At 45.0% G+C, this 20182-nt stretch overlaps 1 long non-coding RNA gene across 2 annotated transcripts; it reads right to left on the reverse strand.

Moving 5' to 3' along the window:
- Positions 1-7925: 7925 nt before the first annotated feature.
- Positions 7926-17551, reverse strand: LOC125941422 (uncharacterized). Of its 2 annotated transcripts, none has more exons than XR_007464260.1 (4): positions 17067-17551; positions 15830-15931; positions 12749-12884; positions 7926-8020 (listed from the first exon to the last, which is right to left on the reverse strand). It is a non-coding gene; the product is annotated as an uncharacterized LOC125941422 (long non-coding RNA). The 2 variants fall into 2 exon arrangements; XR_007464259.1 differs by having other exon boundaries at positions 12762-12884; positions 17067-17548.
- Positions 17552-20182: the final 2631 nt, after the last annotated feature.

A 20182-nucleotide genomic window follows, 5' to 3' on the forward strand; every position in this document is an offset into this window, starting at 1 on the left:
GACACCAGGCTTCAAGCGTACACTTTCTTCGTGCGTCCCTCCCTGGAATATGCATCAGTCATTTGGCATCCCTACCAGATCGCCCTTACCAATCTACTCGAAGCCGTCCAGAATAAAGCAGCGCGATTCATCATGTCATCCTACTCCCGATTTCAAAGCGTTTCATCTTTGAAACAAACACTCAACATGCCGCCACTCGCAATGCGCAGAAAATTCGCCAGATTATGCTTTTTTCACACACTGTATCACAGCAACTCATCATTTGCCCGGTCACACATTTTACCGTCACCTCATACTTCACATCGCATCGATCATGCCTACAAAGTTAACCCTATCTTTGCCCGGACGGAAAAGTCCAACAATTCGCCGTTAACCTTGTCAATAAAAGAATAGAATCAGTTACCCTCCAGAATTGCCACGATAACACAGTCTTCCTTATTTTATTCAGCATTACTAACGTATTTACAATCCTAGCACTTTTAGTAACATTTTTCTCTCCCAGAGCACTTATTCGCTTTCGCTATTTTGTTCTTGCTTCGTTGAGTGTGAATTTTGTAAGAATATTTACCTTGTTAATATGTTTCACGACTTGCTGTACCCCAAAGTGCTGTATTTACCACCTGCGATGCTCCTTCATTTGTGAAAATTGTGTTCTGCTTTATGTCCCCCCCCCCCCCCCCCTATGTAATGCCCCTGTGGGCCCTTAGGGTATCTAAATAAATAAATAAGAATAAATGCTTGCGATTACATCTTACCGCAAAAATTGACAACACTGTCAACAATTGAACAGTGCAGAATATGCGTAATGGGGGTGTGTCAATGAATGGCAGTTGACAGAGATATTTTGCAAATACTATGGGGCAATTGAAACCAAATACTGTACAGTTCAGTAAAACCCTTCCACTCCTGAGTTAATTCTTTCTCTCCGTCTAAAATTTCATCTATAGCCGCAGTACTTGGATACGGCCGCCAGTTCTCTTCGCGGCCATTTCTTGTTAAATGTAAACGCAATCGTGGTCATTATACTGCGTTTCGGTACTGATTTAGAGTGCGCACCATTTTTGCATAGCGCACCAATGTAATTGCCAATGCACCAGCACCTGAACGGCGCAGGTTTGTTTACGTTCTCATGTATGGCCAACGCTCTTCGTTCACTAAAACTTTATATATATATATATATAGTGCTGACACCAAATAAACGTCAGTACAAACACAGGCGCCATTTGCATTGCAAAAAAATATTCTTAGAGGAAACTTTGTGAGTACAAGCGTTCACGCAGACAGCGTGTATAGTTTTCCTTGCAAAAATACGGATGATCGCATAACAAAAATACAGAATTCTGTCTGTTTCGTACAGAACAGTGTAGTCACCGTATTATTACGGAAAAATGACCGTAAAGCTTAAAACGGGGAGCACTTTCCGTATTTTAACGGAAATTTTGCTGTATTTCTGAAAATGAGATATTTTCCGTATTCTTACTGCAATTTTTCCGTATTTATTACGGAAAAATGTCCGTAAAACTGAAAACGGGGAGCACTTTCCGTATTTTAACGGAAATTTTGCTGTATTTCTGAAAATTAGATATTTTCCGTATTCTTACTGCAATTTTTCCGTATAATGACGGAAATACTCCGTATATTGACGGAAATTTTTTACAGTGTGGGTCCGAAGTGATCGGGGAACTACAGGGACCCAACGGTGTCCTTCGGGATGAAACACGTACCGGTATAGCACCGAATTTTCAATCTTGTGGTTCTTCAACTGCCGACGGAGTCGAGCGTTAGGTGTGCGAGAGGATCCCCGAATACGTTCCATAACGGAGTGGCAGTAGGGGTCACTACGTTGGCAAGTTGCAAACGTATGAGAATGGCTAGGTGGGAGCCGGTCGAGAGCTGCGAGTGAAGGAAATGCAGGAGAGACGTCCGGCGGGTTGCTCACGGAAGGTGGTAAGCAGGCAGTGTTAGAAGACGGTGGTAGGGGACAACGAGAGAGAGCATCGGCATCCTGGTGTTTCTTTCCAGACTTGTAGGTGACGTCGAAGTCGTATTCTTGTAAACGAAGTATCCAACGGCCGAGACGACCCGTTAAATTTTTTACCGTCGCCAACCAGCACAAGGCGTGGTGATCAGTAACGACCGTAAAGTGGCGGCCGTGCAGATAAGGCCGGAATTTTTGGACGGACCAAACAACGGCAAGACACTCTTGCTCGGTAATCGTATAATTTTTCTCTGCAGGGGTTAGCGTGCGACTTGCGTATGCGACCACACGTTCTTCGGAAGTTTGCTGACGTTGCAGAAGAACAGCGCCGATACCATAGCCGCTGGCGTCAGTATGTAGAAGAGTGGGTGCGGTGTTGTCGAAATGACAAAGCACAGGTTCGGACGTGAGGGCACGCTTGAGGGCGTCAAAAGCAGTTTGGCATTCGTCCGACCATACATAGGGAGCTCCAGAAGGAAGTAGTTGATGGAGCGGCGCCGCAATGGTGGCAAAGTTACGTATGAAGCGCCGGAAATACGAGGCTAGGCCAAGGAAGCTACGCAAGTCTTTGGCGCGTTGAGGCCTGGGGAAGCGCAGGACAGCGGTAATCTTATCGGGGTCAGGTCGAATGCCCTCCTTGCTGACAAGGTGTCCGAGTACTTTAATGGTTTTGCTGGCGAAGTGGCACTTTTTTGTATTCAGCTGAAGGACAGCAGCAGAGAGGCATGTCAAGACTTCGTCGAGGCGCTGCAAGTGCTGATGGAAGGTCGACGAAAATATGACGATGTCGTCAAGGTAGCATAAGCAAGTCTTCCACTTTAGGCCCCGTAGTACGGTGTCAATCATCCGCTCAAATGTGGCGGGAGCATTACACAGGCCGAAAGGCATTACGTTAAATTCGTAAAGTCCATCGGGAGTGGCAAAGGCAGTTTTTTTCCTTGTCTTCTTCGTGCATGGGGATCTGCCAGTATCCGGAGCGTAGATCAAGGCTGGTGAAATACTCCGCGCCTTGTAATGAATCTAATGCATCATCGATTCGGGGAAGTGGATATACATCTTTGCGGGTTATTTTGTTCAAGGCACGGTAGTCTACGCAAAATCGCACTGAGCCGTCTTTCTTACGCACCAAAACGACAGGTGACGACCAAGGGCTTGAGGAAGGGCGGATAATGCTTCGTTTCAGCATGTCGGCAACGTGAGTATCGATGATCTGGCGTTCGGAGGAAGAAACGCGATATGGCCGCCGGCGCACGATGGAAGTTCCATCTGTGTGTATGCGATGAGCCGTTGCAGAAGTCTGTCCCAGAAGAGGAGAGTGCACGTCGAAGGAGTCTTTATGCTTAGATAACAACGCCAGTAACTCTTCCGTCTGCTGTGGCGTTAGATCAGTGCTGATTGCACTAGCGAGAACAGAAGCAGGGGCTGGCTCTATAGCAGTAGGTGCCTGTGAAACAGCAGTAGTCGAGGTAAGCACAGAGACAGGCTGAGTGTCCAAGACGCAAATGACAACAGCGCCTTTAGGAAGAAGTACTGGCTCAGTGGTTGTGTTGAGTACAGCCAAAGTGGCCGTACCGTTGGTGAAGCGAACAAGGCTAGGTGCCAGAGCAATCCCTTTGGATAGACAACGAGCTGATGGTACAACTAAAACGTCACCATCGGCGATGTCAGAGTTAACTACAAGAAGTTGTTCGCGGCCAGGAGGCACCATACAATCGTCAGCAGTTCGTAAGCGAAGGCGCGGGTCGGGCACGTCGTCGGAATTGTCGGTCTCGGTCAACTTAACGAGGCGTTGACGGCACGAAATAAAAGCGGACGCGGAAGAGAGAAAGTCCCACCCTAGTATAAGCATGTGAGCACAGGAAGTCAACACTGCGAACTGAATATGGTGGCGAATCCCGTCAATCGAAACTCGAACTGTGCATTGCGCCGATGGCCGAATCACAACATTATTTGCGCCATGTAGAATAGCTCCATTGTAAGGTGTGGTAACCTTGCGTAGACGAGAGCACGAGGCAGCGTGAATAACAGAAATGGCTGCGCCCGTATCAATCAATGCAGGAACGGGTACACCTTCTACACACACTAATAAAGTATTGGCCGGGCACACTGGAGGAATTGTAGTCTGTGCGGGCAATGCAGCTTTTCCTCCAAAAACTGCGCCATCTAGTTTTCCGATCGGTAGTCAGGAGTGCGGGAGGCCGGTAGCAGAGGTGATGTCGAGCGTCGGAGAGGGGAAGGCGAGCGGCGGCGCCCTGGACGGTAGTTGCGATGCTCTTCGGGATTTGGAGGCGGAGTAAGTGAGCGTTGGGAAAGCCGGCGCTGGTAGGGACTTGGAAGAGGCATTGGGTCTCGCTCGTAAACATCGTAACCACGGCGTTCGTCCTGTTGTCGTCTGCGACAAAAGCGCGATATGTGCCCGCGAATACCGCAGTAATAACAAATGGGGCGGGGCGAAGGCCGGGTAGGGTAATATGCTGTGGCAGGTGCACGAGGTGCCAGAGTCGCCAGATGGTTGGGAGTAGCAGGAGCAGGAGGCGTTGTCTGAACGAACGCTGGTTGCATAGCCGCAACCTGAGCATACGAGGGCGCCGGCGAAGGAGGGACACAGTCCACAGTGCAGGTCATGGAGGACAGCTCCTCTTTGATGATGTCGCGCAGGCCAGGAACCGAAGGTTGCGGCTGAAGAACGGGAGGACTGCGCAGGCCGTACACTTGGAGCTCCTCGCGTATGAGAGTCCGAATCAGGACACGCAGGTCCGTATCGGAGGAAGGAGGCGTGTCACAGGCGACAGGTTGTAAACGGATGGCCTGCAGGGCGTCCAGATGCTGGCAAGTCGCGATAACATCGTTAACGGTATTTGGATTCTTAATGGCCAGTGCGTTGAACGCGACGTGGGCAATGCCCTTGAGGATATGGCGAACACGATCTGATTCAGTCATGGCTGCGTCAACCCGGCGACAAAGGGCGAGGACGTCCTCGATATAAGAGGTGTATGTTTCCCCGGGAAGTTGCATGCGTGCATCAAGCTTTTTCTTGGCTACCTCAGAGCGGACGTTGGGGGCGCCGAAAATTTGCCGAAGCTGGTGTCTGAAAGCCGCCCAGTCAGGGAAGGAGCGCTCATGGTTAAGAAACCAAGTCCTGGCAACGTCAGTGAGGTAGAATGCGACGCTCCGAAGCTTGTGAGAATCATCCCACCGGTTAGACTCACTCACTCGGTCATAATTGTCCAGCCAGTCGTCAACGTCCTCACTAGGAAGGCCAGCGAACATGGTGGGATCGCGCTGCCGCGCGCTGACGGTCCATGAAGGAACGGCCGGTGGGGCAGAGACGGTGACGCTAGGGGCTCCTGGTGGATCTTCTTGGGGCATGGTGGCGGAAAGGCGGGGCAAGCGGCGACCGGAACGAAGCTCCAGGGAAACTCGAAGTCGTAGAGGACCAAGGGATCGAGAGCACTCTCCACCACTTGCGAGACAGCTGTTAAACCTCGACGGTTTATTATGCAGGCCGCGCGCCGAAGCGAATGACGCTGGCCATGATGATGAGTATATACAGATGAAGAAGATCAAGGGGTAATATAATGCTCACAATACTTACTTTTCTTTCTCTCTCTCCTGTCGAATCCCTTTACACCTCCCCCGGTACAGGGTAGCCAACCGGAGATAATCTCTGGTTAACCTCCCTCTCTTTCCTTTACCTTTTTTCTCTCTGTGTTACGTGCTTTTTCCCGCACCCAGAGTGTATGGGTCGCTCATTTATATGGCTTTTGGATTTAATACGGATCATCACGGCGACGACAACAACGAAAATTTGCCTGGAGTGTCGATATAATTGCTTTCAACATGAAACGATAAATAGAAAATCGATAGCCAAGGGTATCATCGTCATCACCAGCCTATTTATGTCTACTGCAGGACGAAGGCCTTTCCCTGTGATCTCCAATTGCCCCTGTCTTGCGCTAGTTTATTCCAACTTGCGCCTGAAGATTTCCTAACTTCATCACCCCATCTAGTTTTCTGCGATCCTCGACTGCGCTTCCCGTCTTTTGGTATCCATTCTGTAAATCTAATGGTACACCGGTTATCCATCCTATGCATTACATGATCTGTCCAGCTCCATTTCTTCCGCTTAATGTCAACTAGAATATCGGCTATCCCTGTTTCTCTGATGCACACCGCTCTTTTCCTGTCTCTTAACGTTAGGCCTACCATGTGTCGTTCCATCGCGCTTTGTGCGGTCCTTAACTTGTTCTCGAGCTTCTTTGTTAACCTCCAAGTTTCTACCCCATATGTTAGCACCGGTAGAATGCAATGATTGTACACTTTTCTTTTCAACGACAGTGGTATTCAACGACAGTCAGTATTTGGCAATAGCTGCCGTATGCACTCCAACCCAATTTTTTTTCATCCGTAAATTTCTTTCTCATGATCAGGGTGCCCTGTGAGTCATTGACCTATATAGACGTACTCCTTTACACACTCATAGAGACTGCCTGGCAATCCTGAATTCTTGTTCCCTTGTCAGGGTATTGAACATCATGTTTTTCTTCTGCGTATTAATCTTCAACCCCACTCTTACACTTTCTCGGTTAGGGTCCTCCATCATTCGCTGTAATTCGCCCCAGTTATTGCTAAATAGGACAATGTCATCTGCCAACCGAAGGTTGCTGAGGTATTCGCCTCTGATCCTCACTCATAAGCCTTCCCAGTCTAAGAGATTGAATACTTCTTCTAAGCATGCAACGAATAGCATGGGACAGATTATCTGACCCCTTTCTTGATAGGTATCCTTCTACTTTTCCTGTGGAGAACCCAAGTTGCTGTGCAATCCACGTCTTTGCCAAGATATTCACGTATGCCTCCTGTACTCCTTGACTACGCAATGCCTTTATGACTGCATGTATCTCTACTGAATTAAATGCGTTTCCTTAATCTATGAAAGCCATACTCCGGTTAACTGTACTCCGCAGGTTTCTCTATTACCTGATTTATGACATGGATATCATCCATCGTAGAATATCGCTTCCGGAATCCAGCCTGTTCTCTTGGTTGGCTGAAGTCAAGTGTTGACCTGATTCTATCGGAAATTACCTTGGTGAATATTTTAAAGAATACTGAACGCAAGCTAATGGGTCTATAATTCTTCAATTCTTTAACATCTCCCTTCTTATGAATGAGTATATTCTTGGCGCTCTTCCAGCTTTCTGGTACACTTGAAGTCGTCAGGCATTGCGTATCAATTCCCTACTAAAAAATCCTATTTGATTTCAAACGGGTTTCATCAAATAGGATTATGGAACGGGACCCCGTTTGAACCCATTTAGCCCAGACCTGTTTGTCCCCGTTTGAACCCATTTAGCCCAGACCTGTTTGTCCCCGTTTGAACCCATTTAGCCCAGACCTGTTTGTCCCCGTTTGAACCCATTTAGCCCAGACCTGTTTGCCCCCGTTTGAACCCATTTAGCCCAGACCTGTTTGTCCCCGTTTAGTCCACTCCCATTTGACCCTGTTCGAACCTACTTATTTCCCTATTTGAGCCAGGTTTCTTTAGACTGGTCCGATGTCACTTAACATAAGTCACTGAGATTTGAGATCAGCCTTGAACGAGTTTTGTGTGACCTATGAGTGCGCTTGACATGTATGACCTATAATATTATGCAACCTGAAAAAGATCGGTAGCTCATTTTCATATGTACTACAAGTATGCAAATGTAATTCTTGCAGGTGTACTGCATGCTTTATCATTTGTACTCATTTTACTGCAGTGTTGTGTTGCTGTAATGGTCTGTGCATAAAACAAATGTACAGCAAAGCGTAATTTTAAGTTGGAAAAACGTCGGGTGAAGAGGACTTGTAAAAGAAATACATAAGTATACTTTACGTGTGTTTTTATGTACACCCATTCAAACATTATTACTGAAGCGCTCTGATTTTAAGACGGGGCATGTCACACATCTGACAAGCATAGTTTATTCGAAATTCTATAATGGTACTCTGACAGAAAACCAGTGGAATGTGTTGCTTTGGTGAGAGCTTGCAGGGCACCTGAAAAAGTAAAGAAAAGCCAACAATTTCTTTTCACTTGTGCAACAGGTTCACACAAAGGCAAAAGCAGTTTTGCGTATGTTCACACAGATAAGAATGGGTAAGCATTTAGAATATAGGAGATACTAACAAATCTCATTCAATGGTAACTGGTTTCAGGCAATATGGCTATGATTCTAAGCGAACATGCATTACTGTGGTAGAATAAACTGTCACAATTAGCGGGCCACTGAAACAAGTGTTATAATCAAAAAGACATCATTCATTCGGTTAATAGTATTAAAGCAACAGAAGTAGTACAAGCATAAAATGCACATTTAAAAAGCAGCATGGACACGTCACGCTAATAAATTACTTGGAAGCTACCTTTCTGCCAGCAAAGTAAATACCGTTGTGGAATAGTGGCTTTAGCATACGTTTGGCTGGTTTATCCCATAGTGATAATTATGAGACTTAGATGGGCTAGTTGGTTGCTGGCTTGATGGAACATGTTATGATGGTGTTTGTAGTAAATTCTGCTTCTTTCTACGCCACGATCTCATTGGTAATCCGGACAGAGTGTTCCTCTGACCCCTGACAAAGTGCAATGAGCATGAGAAGGTACCGCCTCCTGCTTTTTAACTATATTGCACGAGAACACTATAATATGGTCGTGCGTCGTCCTGAAGGGAACATCACCTTAGATGACTCTTGCACAGGAGGGTGCTTGGTGCACCTGAGTACTTCTGCCGGTCTCACTGATTATTGTCCCTTAAAGGCACTAAAATGACGCGTGATGGATGCTCGCACGATATAGCTAGAAATGGGGGAGGCTGTACACCTGGCCTCCAAAACATGCATGTTCATGTGTATGCATAGAGTTGTCAGCTTGCTTATTTCCTGTGCTTTGTGTTTCTGTGTGGACCTGCGTGCTAGGCCATGCCACGGGCTGTGCCGAATGTTTGGTATGCTATTGGTACTTTCTTCATTAACAAGTTCAGGGCCACGATCTTGTAGCAATGCATTTTCTGATGCCGTTTCTAATAGTGCTTCGTCAGTTGTCATAGTGACACTGTGCCCATGTTGTCAGTATGGATTTGATGGAACATGTTATAACGGTGCATGTGAGGACGGCACATAGAAAGAGTGCACTGAGGACAATCGCCGAGCTTCAACTGAGGTTTACTGCAGCAGTTCCTGCACAGAAACATTGGACGAAACACCGCCATGGTGCACATTGTCAGCACGATCATAACAGAAAGTCATCATGTCATACAGCACTACAAACGTTCTCATCTGCACAAGATTAAAGACACATTTGTACTACACGTTATACCCCATCATCAATTTACGCTCTTCAAACCCGCGAAATTCAAAACCTTTTCTTGCAAATATATGTCTTTTCTTTTTGATAAATTAAATAATGTGATGTTAATGCAACTTTCTCCATTCTTTTTTATATGAAATGCCCCAAACAATTCTCTCTCTCTTTGATCCTTAAACCTTCCAAGTATACAAGTGTCGTCGTACACTGGAGTGCAAATACACCTTTACAATGGTCAGCCAAGCGACCCCCCCGCTACAAAAGCCTGCACGGATGCTCGATGCTCCCTCAAATGGTCATTAACACATCTACCAGTTTGGCTGACATAACTGCCACACGACAGCGGGATGTGGTAAACCACCTCCGTCTCGCAGCGTACGAAGCCCTTAACATGCTGTTTTGCACTCTTTTGTGAAGTGCGTGTACTGTTCCCGGCATAGCACATTCGTGCCAGTTTTTCCGAGCGGAGGAGACTATGGGATTATTGGAACTCAAAACTTGTTAAGAGACATCGCATTGAACAGTATCAGATCCGCGCTCGAATGGTGATGTGAGCATCAGAAAGCTCGGAGTGCAAACAACCAAGAGGCTCAAGCAGGCGGGTTTCCCTGGTGAAACAATCGCTTCTGTTGTTGAAAGCCTATTTGGTGAAGTAAGGTCTGGTGTGGGGAGCAGGGGAGCCGATAAAGAATGGTCAAGGAAGCCGTTAATGGTGCCTTATTTGCACCTCTCCCACCACTTGAAGAAAGTGGCCGGAAAGTGCGGCCTTCCCATAGTGTTCTCCGCTCAGAAAAACTGGGGTGAATTTGCCGTGCAGTGAACAGTGCACGCACTTCACATAAGTGTGCGAAACAGCATGCTAAGGGCTTCGTACGCTGCCAGGTGGAGGTGGTTTACCACAAGCCGCTCTCTTGTGGCAGGTGTTATGTCAGCCAAACTGGTAGATGTTTTAATGACCATTTGAGGGAGCATCGAGCATCCGTGCCGGCTTTCGTAGCAGGGGGTCACTCGGCTGACCATTGCAAAAGGTGTCCTTGCACTCCAGTGTACGACGACACTTGTATACTAGGAAGTTTTAAGGATCAAAAAGAGAGTGAATTGCTTGAGGCATTTCACATGAAAAAAGGAAGGAGAAGGTTGCATTAGCACCGCATCACTTAATTTGTCAAAAGAGAAGAGACATATTTGCAAAAGGTTTGCAAGTTGGCGGGCTTGAAGAGCGTAACTTGATTGCATAACGTGTAGTACAAATGTGTCTTTGATCTTGCGCAGATCAGGATGTTCCATAGAGTTGTATGACATGACCATCTGTTGTGATCGTGACGACACAATGTGCGCCATGGCGGTATTTTGTCCAATGTTTCTGCGCAGAAACTGCTGCTTGTGTAATTTTTCTGCTGTAAACCTCAGCTGAAGTTCGGCGATTGTCCTCTGTGCATTCTTTCTGTGATCCGTTCTCACACAGCGCTGTTATACGATGTTCTATCAAACCCGTACTGATAACGTGGGCACAGTGTCACTATGACAACTGACGAAGCACGATTAGAAATTGCATCAGACAACGCATTGCTACAAGATCATGGCCCTGAACTTGTTAATGAAAAAAATACCAATAACGTGCCAAACATTCGGCGCAGCACACGGTATGGCCTAGCGCGCAGATCCACACAGAAACACAGAGCACAGGAGATGAGCAAGCTGACAACTCTATGCGTACACATGAGCATGTATGTTGTGGTGCTCAGGTGTACAGCCTCCCGCATTTTTATCCATATTGTGCGAGCGTCCACCCCGCATCATTTTAGTACCTCTAAGGCGCAATAATCAGCGAGACATGTAGAAGTACTCTCAGGTGCACCAAGCACTATCCTGTGCAAAAGTCGTCTAATGCGATGTCCCGTTCAGGATGATGCACGTGTTCTTATGTAATATAGTTAAAAAGCGGGAGGCCTTATCATGCTCATTGCATTTTGTCAGGGGTCAGAGAAACACTCTGCCCGGATTACCAATGAGATCTCTGCCGGTCGTGAACAGTGGATGACAAGAGTGGCATGAAATGAAGCAGAATTTGCTACAAACTTGCGATCTTGCAACTTTTGGAGATATCGCAGCTGCGTACAACGTATGGAAACCTTTGGGTGATAACATTTTCCCTACAGTGTTGCAGTCAAGATTTCGAGATACCCGAAGCACAGCACAGAAGCATTGCTAGATAAGAGGTCAAATATACATAAAGTCGATACCGAGCCACGAAAAAATTTTCGACTTAACTGATATGTTCAGATATCAGAGTTTGAGTTAACAAGGGTTCAAGGGATACTCCGGAGTCCCCTACTACAGCATGCCTCATAATCATATCGTGGTTTTAGCATGTGAAACTCAAGAATTCAATTTTTTTAGAGCAAACAGTATATGCATAAGACCAAATGATAATATAGAATATGCTGACAGCAGCTACATAAACAAAAATTTCATACTTTCATGAGGCCTGCACCTGCACTGTCAGTGAGCTGTACAAATTACAGAAGCACAGTCTACAAGCTTATGTGTCTTAGTGTGAGCAAGGAACCCGTATGGGCTCCAAAACCCATCGAACCATTTAACCTAACCCAACGAGCCAAGCTAGTTTCGTTCCAAGAAAAGTTGCAGCACGTAGGCTTTTCCTAGAATTCTTTCTCGGCCAAGAACAAGCTTGGCTTGTTGTGTAGGCACATAAATATTGAAAAGGCATGCATCACTACCGGTGAAAAAAATTGAATGCAAAAAAAGCATAGAGTACACAGGTGCAGTGTCTATCACATACCATTATTGTGCAGTAGATGCTACATTGGCTAAACAAGCCAAATGTATAAATGACAGGCTGCGTAACCACGCAAACTTGATGTGTGGGTCAGTTGGCATTAGTATTGCACTGCTCTCAGTGCAATGTGCACCCATATTTAAAAACCACTTGAATGTGGCAAAATATAAGGACCAGAGTGCTTCAGAGATATGTGAATCTTTCTTTATTCAAATGACGGGGAACCAGTGTGTTAGCTCCCTATCAATAGAATTATTAGACATTGAGACTGCTTATCATCACTGTAAAACAAATCGCGCTAGCCATGCCATGCTCCCTTTTTGTATTTGTGTGAGCAACATGCATTCAGATTGATCCATTCCACCCCTTTCGTCCTTGGCACCATATCACTGTGCGAGTAAAAACTGGACTTTTTCTTAGTGAAAGAGTGTTAGTTTAACACACAAACTAGCTCCATGGCAGTTTGTAAGAAAGGAGTATAAGCATCCTCTGAAAACATGCCCATAAAGAACAGTGCTAAAAGAGCTCTTTAAAAAAAGAACATGAATGTATCTCTCATAAAGGCCAACTCTTGTGTCTTTTACTTGACATATTTTTCAATACCAATATTGAGGTGCAAGCTCACCATAGTATATTACCTTGCCAATGAAGCAAATCACAGTGGTGCTTGACTGTCGTGGGAACAACTCGGATGTGAAGATTGGCACCAATTCGCAGCATAGCATGTTCTGCTTACACTTCATCACCAGGCCCAGCCATACCTATAGCAGCATTAAAACAAGTGAACTTAGTGCCATAAGAGAAACAATATAGAAAGTGACACTATGAACAAAGCAACCTTCATTAGGCATAAACAGTAATAAAATGCAGACATTGTACCCACAGCTAACTTGACTTTGAGCAAGATAGCATGCACAGTAAGAAAGATCTGATGTATAAGCCATCTACTTGAATATTACTCGAAAGCCCCTTCTTGCCGCCCCCCCCTCCCCCTCATGCACGGATGGCTGTCTAGCTGAGTAAACCTGGTTTATCCCAGATACAGTGTAAGCAAGCGTTGTCACTTGGGGGGGCCAATCCTAATATTATTGCAGAACACGTATTCTTACAATGATGTTAATTTTTTTGTAACGCTGGCCATCCTGCAACATTATAGCATCGATAAGGCTAATCGCATTACCCAATAAGGCTAACCAATAAGTGTCCCAGGAAGCATAACTCCAGATTTCTACTGGGAAGCATTCACTACATTTTGACAAATATGCTTCTATAGCTTCAACTCTATTTTCATCAACATAGTACAAGCTTCAAGCATCTGCACAAACTTAATGCAAAAGGGTGCCATTAGGAATACTACAATAGTTTTCGACCAATTCAGCCTTTAAAATAAACACTGGCAAATTCTTTACTATGCCTAGAACAAATGAAGCTGTTCTGGAATTGAATAAGCCTTTTCCATACATGCGAAAATCACCACCACTATGACTTGATTATGGGCATTTTGTAGACAAAAAACACCAAGCACAAGAGTTGAAGCTTGGGCAAGTCGGTAACTTCATTTTGGTGGTGCTCACGTGAGGGAAATAAGCGACAGACAGAGAGTGAAAGCGTGCTGTGCTCTATCGCTCTCTGTCTGACTGTGACTTCCTTGGTATGCGTGCACTGTGGATGTTCCTTATCTCTTTAGTATGTGTGCACAGTGAATACCATTGAAAGGAACATAGAGATGAGATAATGCTAGAATGAATACAATGAACAAGAAACGTGCCTTCTGATGCAGCACATCCTTATGCGACACAATTTTCTAGCAACATCCTAAGCCTGCTATTGCACTGAAAATGGCTTATTCGAGCTGCTGTACAAGACAAGTTTGCTTTTACAGAAGACTGATGACATTTGTTCAATTATTTCGACAAACTTGTGGTTATGCAGTAATGTGAAAAGGTGGCATCATTAAAAGCAACCTTAGTTTTTGTGTAAAAAAATTAAATTACATTATGGGGTTTTACATGCCAGAACCACAGTCTGATCATGAAGCACGCCGTAGTGAGGGACTCCGGAATAATTTGGACCACCTGGGGTTCTTTAACGTGCGCCTAAATCCAAGTACACAGGTGTTTTCGCATTTCACCCCCTTGGAAAGGCAGCCGCCATGGTCACGATTTCATCCCGAGACCTCGTGCTTAGAAGCTCAACGCCATAGCCACTAAAGGTATGCAAAAAAAAAGAAAGCATACAGTCAACTCCACAGATCAGGCTAGGTATAAATAAGCAACAGTCAACAAGCTGAACCTTTGCATGATTGCTTTGCATAATGGTTCAGGTAAAAACAATTGCCGAAACATTCCAGATGCACTCAACACGATTTGGAGAAGACAGCATATGAGAGTTAAAAATGTTGAAAGGAAAATGTTTAGAGTAGTGCTTTGCTGCTGCAATGGTTTTTGTCAGTGCGCCAGTGAGCACAGTACGACTGAGGCAGCTGCTGAAAATAATAGATCCTCTTTATGGCTTTTTAGGGACTGATTTGCATGGTTTGTTGCATGCCTCAGGAATTTGCTTATTTATTTATAAACATACCTCATAGGCTCCAGTTGGAGTATTGCATGAGGTGGTAGGAAAAAATTTCTGAACTAAAAAGGAGAACATTCAACAAAAGAACTCAAACAAAACAAGAAAAAAACATACTCTCTCGCAATGTGGCTGCAAATCGGGCAGCTAGGTTATAAAAACAAAGCAATTAGAAACAGTTTCATACTGGTAGTGCTTTAGGGGATAGAATGTTAAATTCTGAGCTTCGAACACTTTAAGCCACCTTTTGTGGCCTTTTGGTCTGAGGTCCCTTCTCTCTAGTATTATGGGAATCAATAACCCCGCTCCCGCCAAATTTTTTTTAAATGTAATACACAATTAGGTCAACTTACAGAAATATAATTAAGAACACAGAATTTGCGCATGCACATATGTTAGAAGAGAGAGAAACAGAAGTCTACAAGAATGCGTAATAACAAAGGTAACCAAAGCCCTGCTGCTTTTGTTGGGCAAATCATAGCAAGACATGAAAGGATATGCATGCCTCACAAGATGGTCCCTAAAGAAATTGCCACAATGCAGTCAGTAGGGAGCACCATGAATTTCTACAATAGCCTCCAATTACATTTAACTCAGAGGAGGCTACTTAAATGAACTGATTAAAATGAAGGTAGGCCAGATTCAAAATATGCAATTCAAGTAGACCGAAACAGCAAGTTATGAATATAGCATACTCATAGCAACAGTGCTGTACATTATGTCATACATGCCAACCTGTGAACTTTATATTTTGTAAAAATTCTGCAGACAAAAATTTTTATTGGCGAGATAGCACACATTTTTTTAAAGCTTCCTCTCAGCACCCACACTGTTGCATTGATACACACATAATTAACCATTATTTAACAGCACACGAAGCAGCAGCGAACTGAAACACCAGAACTTACAACACTGGTTTATATCACCAGAGCACATTTGCAGTGTTCTTGCTGCTGCCGATTTAGCCTGTTTAAGAAATTTATCTGAACAAACTGGCCTAACGCAAGTGCCCCCTCTGGTATGCTCGTTAGAGATCTTCACGAAAAATACGAAAAATTCAGGAGAGTTGACAGGTATGAATTATACCAACAAAACCTGCAGCTTGTGTAAGTGGCAGGGACCATTTTGTACACACCTTGTCGCAGCATGCAGATCAGATGCTTTGCCGTGCTGTTCCGGCTGCAGAAATGTCTTAGGTTCCTATGCGGTGCCTCTGGTTCACGAAATCTTGACATCCCTAAACAATAAGAAATGTTCCAATTTACTGTAATCCCTGCTGAAACTGCAAGCTTGCAAGTTAACAAGATCATGTTACATTCTGAAAAGTCTCATACAACCAAACTACACGAAGCTGCATCTGGTTGTGCAAACATCTGATTGTTACATCACAAGCGGTTATTTAACTGAAATGAAACTGCAGCAAACATAAATCTATCAAAAGCTTCACACAAACGCACATCTGTAGGAAGTTAAATGTGAATTGTACTACGAAGAAAATTCCTTAGCACATGAAGTGTTCCAAATCGAATTTCTTTATGCGGTGGAACAAAGCATTGTCTCGAAGGACGATGCACTGGAAATTACCCCAAGAACAAACGCTCTATTTTTCAGCAGAAAAAAAAATTCGATGAAAAAGAAACACGGCTGTTGTAATCTCGGCTTCTCTGAAATAAACATCTACAAGCACACGAAAACACACAGGACACCCAACACAAGAAATACAGCCTGTCTGGCGACACTATATGTAGTAGAATTCGCGTACAAGCTAAAATCTGGCCATGCGTCAGACACAACAATCTAGTACCATCTCGCGCAGCCGTTAGCTGACGTACAGCCTCCCGCATTTTTAACTATATCGCACCAGCATACTATGAAATGGGTGTGCGTCGTCCTGAGAATAGCAGCTTAGCAGATGACGCTTGCGCTGGAGAGTGCTTTATGCGCCTCTGCTTACTTTTGTCGGTCTCGCTAAGTATCGCCGTTGAAGGCTCTAAAATGGCCCATGATCGACGCTCGCGCAATATAGTTACAAATGCGGAAGGCTGTATTTCTAGAAATACCTATACAGAAATTACGTACACAAGCAGTAACTTTCCCTGCTTGATTTTTTTCTTTACCAATCAGGTCAAACAATCACCGTTAGCATACGTTATAGCAGAAAGTAAATACATGATAAAGCTCCTGGCAACGTCCAATACGTTTCAGGACATTTTTTGTGAGACTGTTCGCTAAATGTGCACTGCGACATGAACGAAGATTCGAAAAACACATTTATCATTGTGGTCGCTTTACTAATCATTTCGTGATCCGTTATAACAATTCACACTTCACGAACCATTGACTACAAAAATGCGCGCAAGCGCCAGACTTACCTTTCTAGGCGTAGTCGGCAAACGCTCCTTCATGTCAGGTCGCGGCGTCGACTGCACGACCATCCTTCCGACGTAAACACTGTTGAATTGCGGATGAACTACAGCACGTAATAGCTCAACAAATTGTTCCGTGCACTGTGATCCGATGCGATATTATCAGAGGCCGGGAACAAAGAAAGCGCAAGCGGGCCATAACTACGATAATCGACATCGGCGAACCACGCGAAAGGTACTACGAGCTACGTTACGCGGTCCCAGGGGTTAGGTGATCATCAAAGCACACAAGGGGCACGACATTTTCTCTCGGCACAGCGTACACACGATTAAACATCCACATCGACCTGCCTCAATGCAGCGCGCACACACAGCAACAGGCAGCAACAGCACGGTCATGCCCCTGGGGCAGTGGCAGCGCCTCCTGGGGGCACCGAAAGCGACCATGCTTTCGTGCTTTTGCCCACTTTCGGCCCTTTGGTGACCGCATGTATCGTGACGGCGTAGTATGCGGTAGTTTGTATGGGTGTTCTGTGGTAGTATTTCGATATCATGCATCTTATACGGCGGGTTCCAGCCACATTCCTTTCAATAGTGAGGACAGCAATCGCCGGATCTGCGGGACTGCGTAGCCGAGTGGTTACGACGCTTGCCATGAGATCTGCGGTACGCGGGTTCAAATCCCGTTTTGGCTTATTTGTTTTTGTTTTTTTTTTTCTTCTTATTTATTAACCTTTTCTTTCTTTTTTTTTCTCTGTGCTTGGCAGCGCCGTTGGTTGTGCCCCGGCGCCGACGCGAAGCGGCTGTCGTTGGGGTGTTGCGGAGCGCTCGCTCGTGTGTACCAATTTCAAATCGAATTTTACCGTAAATAGTTCAAGCATTAAATCGAGCATGACAGCTACAAGTAGACCTTTTTGGTGCAAGTGGGACCACTATGAGCCAGTTTAACTGGTTTAACTACCAAACGGGTCCCCTGTTTAGACCCATTTCTGTGTCGGAGTTTCCTGTTAAAACCTGCCTGCGGGCCAAATAGGCCCCTGTTTGGTGCCAGTGCCCAGTATGAACCTGTTTGTTCGCTAAATGGGGCCCCTGTTTAGACCTATTTCTGTGTGGGAGGGTCCCGTTTAAACCTATTTGCAAGCCAAACAGGACCCCGTTCAGACCTGTTTGTGTGTAAACGGGTCCTGTTTACACCTGTATGTTGCCAAACAGGACCCCGTTAAAACCCGTTTAAACCTGTATAACCCTGTTTGAATTTAAATAGGATTTTTTAGTAGGGAAGGGCCGCAAGCTTTTCAAGCATGATATCTCCTCCATCTTTGGTAAAATCAACTGTTACTTCCATCTTCTCCAGCAGCTTTTCTCCTGGTCATGTCTTTCGAGGCCTTTCTAACTTCATCGCTAGTTATAGAAGACTCCTGCGTATCTTATTGATCGTTACTTCGAATGAGAGTATCTTGGATGCGCTGGGTACAGTATAGGTCTGTATAGAGTTCGTCCGCTCCTTTTACTATGTCATCGAAATTGCTGATGATATTACCCTGCTTATGTTTCAGTGCATACATTTTGCCTTGTCCTAAGCCAAATTTTCATGCTGCCTAAATATTTTACTGCGTTCTCAAAGGGTACACAGGGCGCCTCAGCTATCACGCAGCACTATTTAAAAAAAAAAAAAAAAAGGAACGGCGTTACGCGAAGCAAACCTAGGGCGTATTGTTTCCAGTTCTGTGGAGTAGCCGCCAGTAATTTTTTTGTTGCTGAGATTTAGTTACGTAATTGTAAATAATTATCTAACTCGAGAAGTACTGCCTTAATTATCAAAGTGTCGATGACAAAATTGTAGAGTAACATGAAAAACTCCCGACACAGCTTTCTGTTGCTCAATACGTGCCACATGTGTTTTCCGAGCGTGAAAGGAGTCCGCGAATACACGCAGAATTGCCGCGCGATTGGCCGCTCGAAGCACTTTGCGTGCATTCGCGGGATTCTTGGGGTTTCATTAAACGCCGGGAAAAATCACCCAGCATGTATGCTGCCGCAAAACAATCGGATCGGTCGTTTTGGAATGCCCTCTAAAAGAAACGAAACGCACTTTGCCCTAAAGTGAAGTTTGTGTAATTTATTTTAATGGATAAACTAATTAACCGCAACATAAAACATACCCTAAGGAGCGCCACATGACTACAAAAGCTATACCCTAGGTTTCATTCAGTTGTGGCTAAGCACTGTTTTTAAAACCATCGGTTCAATTTACGTGAAACAGCCTGTATAAGTGCGTGCATGTATGTATATACACTCACTCACTCACGCACGCACGCGCGCGCGCACACACACACATACACATACGGACGCGGGCGTGGTAGTGACTGTGTGTGAGGATGGCAGTACTTTTCTTACATAGGGACTTTAGGACGAACCTTTGCCCACAAGGGCAAATTGCAGTCGAAGCACAACGATAGCGGCGAACACAGTCGGCAATCGTCGCAAATCTGATCAGCGGCGAAACACGTCGGCTTTTATACATGACTCATCGAAGGTTCAAGATTAATCCCTGGTGCCCGCGTGTCTTCCAGAAAGTACTAGACAATTCGCGTCGCTCGTGCAATCAGATTACATAAGCGTCGGTGACAACAGACACCCGATAGAAGCATCGATAACGTTTGAGAAGCTTCCGATACATGCAAGCGCATCTTGCGCCGAGCGATAACGTTTAACATTTGTTTGCCGGTGAAAATTGGCCACCGGTGAGAGCAGTACACGGGTCAATACCCTCCCCTTAAATGGACTGACCACCGATTTTTAAGGAATTCGTTTTTTTATGGCTCAACCTCGGTAGTGTTTACACCGCCAGCGGTTACTTCCAAAAGTGCGTGGATATTTTGTAAACAGAGTTTTTCGATCTGAGAAGCCTCTAAAACTTAAAAGGAAACATACAGAAGTGAAAGCGATGCGGATGGCCTGCCTTGCTTTTTGTGAAAGCCACTCGTCATTCTGCTTTCACAGGAGTGAGTGCAACTGTGGTTAACCTCCTACATTTTTACCTTTTCAATCACTTTTGAAACAAAAAGTTTGCGTTGTTGTACTAGACCTTTCTCATGTGTGTACTGCATTTTTGCCAAAGT

The sequence above is a fragment of the Dermacentor silvarum genome, chromosome 11 (assembly GCF_013339745.2).
Source record: "Dermacentor silvarum isolate Dsil-2018 chromosome 11, BIME_Dsil_1.4, whole genome shotgun sequence".
Classification (NCBI taxonomy): domain Eukaryota; kingdom Metazoa; phylum Arthropoda; class Arachnida; order Ixodida; family Ixodidae; genus Dermacentor; species Dermacentor silvarum.